Raw genomic sequence first — 6000 nt, forward strand, 5'->3', positions numbered from 1 at the left:
GGTCCCGTGGGTGTCTGGGTGCCCAGAGGATGGTCCTGAGGGTCTTGGGGTGCTTCTGGGGGTTCCTGTTGTGCTCCGGGGGGGTCTCTGGATGCCCACGGGGTGCTCGTGGGGGTCTTGGGGTGCTTGTGGGGGTTCTGGATGCTGTGGGAGTCCCTGTGTGCCCACGGGGTGCTCCTGGGGTTGTCGGGGTGGCCAGAGGATGCTTCTGGGCGTCTTGGGGTGCTTCTGGGCCTTCTTGTGGTGCTGCTGGGGGTCCCGGTGTGCCCACAGCAGGCTCCTGGGTTTCTAGGTGCGGGTTCTAGGTGCGGGTTCTAGGTGCGGGTTCTAGGTGCGGGTTCTAGGTGCGGGTTCTAGGTGCGGGTTCTAGGTGCGGGTTCTAGGTGCGGGTTCTAGGTGCGGGTTCTAGGTGCGGGTTCTAGGTGCCGGTTCTAGGTGCCGGTTCTAGGTGCCGGTTCTAGGTGCCGGTTCTGCTGCTCATGGGGCGCCACTTCTGCTGTTCGGAGCTCAGGTGACGCGCCTCGGGCCCAGCTTGTGATGCCGGGGCCCTGGTTTTGTCCCCCGGGGCCCTGGTTTTGTCCCCCGGGGCCCTGGTTTTGTCCCCCGGGGCCCTGGTTTTGTCCCCCGGGGCCCTGGTTTTGTCCCCCGGGGCCCTGGTTTTGTCCCCCGGGGCCCTGGTTTTGTCCCCCGGGGCCCTGGTTTTGTCCCCGGGGCCCTGGTTTTGTCCCCCGGGCCCTGGTTTTGTCCCCCGGGCCCTGGTTTTGTCCCCGGGGCCCTGGTTTTGTCCCCCGGGGCCCTGGTTTTGTCCCCCGGGGCCCTGGTTTTGTCCCCCGGGGCCCTGGTTTTGTCCCCCGGGGCCCTGGTTTTGTCCCCCGGGGCCCTGGTTTTGTCCCCCGGGGCCCTGGTTTTGTCCCCCGGGGCCCTGGTTTTGTCCCCCGGGGCCCTGGTTTTGTCCCCCGGGGCCCTGGTTTTGTCCCCCGGGGCCCTGGTTTTGTCCCCCGGGGCCCTGGTTTTGTCCCCCGGGGCCCTGGTTTTGTCCCCCGGGGCCCTGGTTTTGTCCCCCGGGGCCCTGGTTTTGTCCCCCGGGGCCCTGGTTTTGTCCCCCGGGGCCCTGGTTTTGTCCCCCGGGGCCCTGGTTTTGTCCCCCGGGGCCCTGGTTTTGTCCCCCGGGGCCCTGGTTTTGTCCCCCGGGGCCCTGGTTTTGTCCCCCGGGGCCCTGGTTTTGTCCCCCGGGGCCCTGGTTTTGTCCCCCGGGGCCCTGGTTTTGTCCCCCGGGGCCCTGGTTTTGTCCCCCGGGGCCCTGGTTTTGTCCCCCGGGGCCCTGGTTTTGTCCCCCGGGGCCCTGGTTTTGTCCCCCGGGGCCCTGGTTTTGTCCCCCGGGGCCCTGGTTTTGTCCCCCGGGGCCCTGGTTTTGTCCCCCGGGGCCCTGGTTTTGTCCCCCGGGGCCCTGGTTTTGTCCCCCGGGGCCCTGGTTTTGTCCCCCGGGGCCCTGGTTTTGTCCCCCGGGGCCCTGGTTTTGTCCCCGGGGCCCTGGTTTTGTCCCCCGGGGCCCTGGTTTTGTCCCCCGGGGCCCTGGTTTTGTCCCCCGGGGCCCTGGTTTTGTCCCCCGGGGCCCTGGTTTTGTCCCCCGGGGCCCTGGTTTTGTCCCCCGGGGCCCTGGTTTTGTCCCCCGGGGCCCTGGTTTTGTCCCCCGGGGCCCTGGTTTTGTCCCCCGGGGCCCTGGTTTTGTCCCCCGGGGCCCTGGTTTTGTCCCCCGGGGCCCTGGTTTTGTCCCCCGGGGCCCTGGTTTTGTCCCCCGGGGCCCTGGTTTTGTCCCCCGGGGCCCTGGTTTTGTCCCCCGGGGCCCTGGTTTTGTCCCCCGGGGCCCTGGTTTTGTCCCCCGGGGCCCTGGTTTTGTCCCCCGGGGCCCTGGTTTTGTCCCCCGGGGCCCTGGTTTTGTCCCCCGGGGCCCTGGTTTTGTCCCCCGGGGCCCTGGTTTTGTCCCCCGGGGCCCTGGTTTTGTCCCCCGGGGCCCTGGTTTTGTCCCCCGGGGCCCTGGTTTTGTCCCCCGGGGCCCTGGTTTTGTCCCCCGGGGCCCTGGTTTTGTCCCCCGGGGCCCTGGTTTTGTCCCCCGGGGCCCTGGTTTTGTCCCCCGGGGCCCTGGTTTTGTCCCCCGGGGCCCTGGTTTTGTCCCCCGGGGCCCTGGTTTTGTCCCCCGGGGCCCTGGTTTTGTCCCCCGGGGCCCTGGTTTTGTCCCCCGGGGCCCTGGTTTTGTCCCCCGGGGCCCTGGTTTTGTCCCCCGGGGCCCTGGTTTTGTCCCCCGGGGCCCTGGTTTTGTCCCCCGGGGCCCTGGTTTTGTCCCCCGGGGCCCTGGTTTTGTCCCCCGGGGCCCTGGTTTTGTCCCCCGGGGCCCTGGTTTTGTCCCCCGGGGCCCTGGTTTTGTCCCCCGGGGCCCTGGTTTTGTCCCCCGGGGCCCTGGTTTTGTCCCCCGGGGCCCTGGTTTTGTCCCCCGGGGCCCTGGTTTTGTCCCCCGGGGCCCTGGTTTTGTCCCCCGGGGCCCTGGTTTTGTCCCCCGGGGCCCTGGTTTTGTCCCCCGGGGCCCTGGTTTTGTCCCCCGGGGCCCTGGTTTTGTCCCCCGGGGCCCTGGTTTTGTCCCCCGGGGCCCTGGTTTTGTCCCCCGGGGCCCTGGTTTTGTCCCCCGGGGCCCTGGTTTTGTCCCCCGGGGCCCTGGTTTTGTCCCCCGGGGCCCTGGTTTTGTCCCCCGGGGCCCTGGTTTTGTCCCCCGGGGCCCTGGTTTTGTCCCCCGGGGCCCTGGTTTTGTCCCCCGGGGCCCTGGTTTTGTCCCCCGGGGCCCTGGTTTTGTCCCCCGGGGCCCTGGTTTTGTCCCCCGGGGCCCTGGTTTTGTCCCCCGGGGCCCTGGTTTTGTCCCCCGGGGCCCTGGTTTTGTCCCCCGGGGCCCTGGTTTTGTCCCCCGGGGCCCTGGTTTTGTCCCCCGGGGCCCTGGTTTTGTCCCCCGGGGCCCTGGTTTTGTCCCCCGGGGCCCTGGTTTTGTCCCCCGTGCTTCTGGTCGTTCGCTCCTCCCCTTTGCCAGGGGATTGTGGGAAGGGTGGTGGGCGGGGCCCGGAGCATATGAGCTACAGCCTCTCCTCAGGCAGCTCATTCTGCTGCTGGGCTTCTCTGGAGGTGGTGGTCTGCTGTTCCTGCAGCTGACTGCAGCTTTTGAGCTGCCTAAGCTCTTTGCGTAGTCTTGTTTTGATATTTAGAGAAGCAGAGGTGTCTGTTTAAGGTAAGGGCTTCCGGACCAGTCAAGGTTCAGCTGCATGTGTAGAAGAAAGCACACTTGTATGCAGCTTTTTTTTTTTTCCCCAGGTCAGTAAATTTGTATTGGGTGTTCAGAGGTGGCAAGATGTATGGTTTTGGTTAATAATATGGTTTTGGTTTTTATTTTATTCCAGGTGCATTGTATTGTTTTGGAATTCCTGACTTTATTGAAGATGGAACCTTGTTGTGTTTTTTTTTTCCACCAGACGCTGTATATTGCAGAAGCTGTTGACATCGTCTCTGGATAGGAGCAATGGTGAGAGTATTTAGCAGGGGTTGAGGTGAGCATCTTGTATGCATCTGTAGACGGAGTTCTAGCATTGTTCAAGAAAGTAGCAGGGACATATAAGGCACAGTACCTTTCAGCGTATGGAACGGCTCATGGCCTTTCCCGTTCGCCCACAGAGTATCATGTTGTCCCTAGAACGGATGCAGCTTGCGGCCAGCCCCTCGTAGATGACAAGCGTCAGGACTTTGCTTATTTTGTGGGGCTGTAGCAGAGGTGAGAGTGTGTGGGAAGGTGGAAGATAGGAGGTGCTCGCGGAAGCCTGGGCATAGCTGGGAAGAGCAGCTCCCGGGGAGCGGGCGACACAGGGGGTTCAGGGGTGCAAATCCAGGGCAGGAGCTGTCAGGAAGGAGCGGGGTTCCTTCCCTGACGGTTGAGGAGAAGAGAAGGGGTTTCTAAACTTTTGGGACCAGGGCACCTTTTGGTTGGGAAAGGGAGGTGTGTTCACGAGCCTTACTGAGGTGGGTTTTGCAGTTGGATTTGGGTGTCGATGAGGTCTGTTCTGTTTTAGTCTGTCCACAGCTGACGGGAGATACACACGCATACGGAAGGGTTAAAAGATGGGCTTTTGGTCCGTGGCTGGACGCTGAGTGAGAAATAGATAGCTAAGAAAACGGCAGTCAGCATAGAAAACAGACGGTTTATGGTCTATTGTGTGAAAATGCTGAATACAGAAGGAGAAGGAAGGTTGAGAAAATGTTAGGGGAGGACGTGAAGGACGTGGAAGACGTGCCGTAACGAAGAAATATAAAGTACAAGGTATAATTTTGCTTGCTTTGTTACCTTTTGCTGTTGGCTTGAGTATAGGTTAATACGTAAATGCTGGACTATGGTAATATGTTGCGTGAACAAGGCCTACGAACCAATAGACGGGGTGGCTGTGGCTCGTGCAGCGCGCTCGATCGGCAAGCGCATGCGCCGTAGGCTCCCTATGTTGAGAGTTGCCAATTGAGGCGTGTTTCGGCACCCGCTGGCCACATGTGTCGAAACCCGTTTCCTTTGCAAATGTATAAATACCGGGATTTTCCCGAAGAACAGTGGGCCGGTGTACAGCGAGGTCACCGTTGCCTCCGTGGGGACGCCCACGTAAAGCTGGCACCTACCGACTGCTGGGGCTGAGTTTGCGGCGCAAGACGATCCGAGAATGTAGGGATGGTTCGTCTTTCTGCTGGTCGTCGGGTTGGTAAGACACTGGCTTTGCAAAATCCCCTTAGCGTAAGGCATGATTGTAGTGACTGAAGTGCTTGCTTTTCCCCTTGCTTATAGTCTGTGTAGCCTATGTGTGCTCCCCTTGTAAAGGAATCCTCGAAAGCCAGTCTAAAGGAACGCCAAAGTGACGGGAGACGCCGAGTAAACGGCCCGGGCCTGCGCATCACAAGAGAGAGGGCTGAAGGTGAGAGAAGTCTCCTGTGGGAAAGGATGAGGTCTGTTAAGGTCGATCCAAATAGATGGTGCAGAACTCTGAGGTCTGTACCGGCTGCCTTTGGGGTGCTGCCGGGGGTTCTTGGTGTGGTCCCGTGGGTGTCTGGGTGCCCAGAGGATGGTCCTGAGGGTCTTGGGGTGCTTCTGGGGGTTCTTGTTGTGCTGCGGGGGGGTCTCTGGATGCCCACGGGGTGCTCGTGGGGGTCTTGGGGTGCTTGTGGGGGTTCTGGATGCTGTGGGAGTCCCTGTGTGCCCACGGGGTGCTCCTGGGGTTGTCGGGGTGGCCAGAGGATGCTTCTGGGCGTCTTGGGGTGCTTCTGGGCCTTCTTGTGGTGCTGCTGGGGGTCCCGGTGTGCCCACAGCAGGCTCCTGGGTTTCTAGGTGCGGGTTCTAGGTGCGGGTTCTAGGTGCGGGTTCTAGGTGCGGGTTCTAGGTGCGGGTTCTAGGTGCCGGTTCTAGGTGCCGGTTCTAGGTGCCGGTTCTAGGTGCCGGTTCTAGGTGCCGGTTCTAGGTGCCGGTTCTAGGTGCCGGTTCTAGGTGCCGGTTCTAGGTGCCGGTTCTAGGTGCCGGTTCTGCTGCTCATGGGGCGCCACTTCCGCTGTTCGGAGCTCAGGTGACGCGCCTCGGGCCCAGCTTGTGATGCCGGGGCCCTGGTTTTGTCCCCCGGGGCCCTGGTTTTGTCCCCCGGGGCCCTGGTTTTGTCCCCCGGGGCCCTGGTTTTGTCCCCCGGGGCCCTGGTTTTGTCCCCGGGGCCCTGGTTTTGTCCCCCGGGCCCTGGTTTTGTCCCCCGGGCCCTGGTTTTGTCCCCCGGGCCCTGGTTTTGTCCCCCGGGCCCTGGTTTTGTCCCCGGGGCCCTGGTTTTGTCCCCGGGGCCCCGGTTTTGTCCCCGGGGCCCCGGTTTTGTCCCCGGGGCCCCGGTTTTGTCCCCGGGGCCCCGGTTTTGTCCCCGGGGCCCCGGTTTTGTCCCCGGGGCCCCGGTTTTGTCCCCGGGG

This window comes from Calonectris borealis, chromosome 34, assembly GCF_964195595.1.
Source record: "Calonectris borealis chromosome 34, bCalBor7.hap1.2, whole genome shotgun sequence".
NCBI lineage: Eukaryota > Metazoa > Chordata > Aves > Procellariiformes > Procellariidae > Calonectris > Calonectris borealis.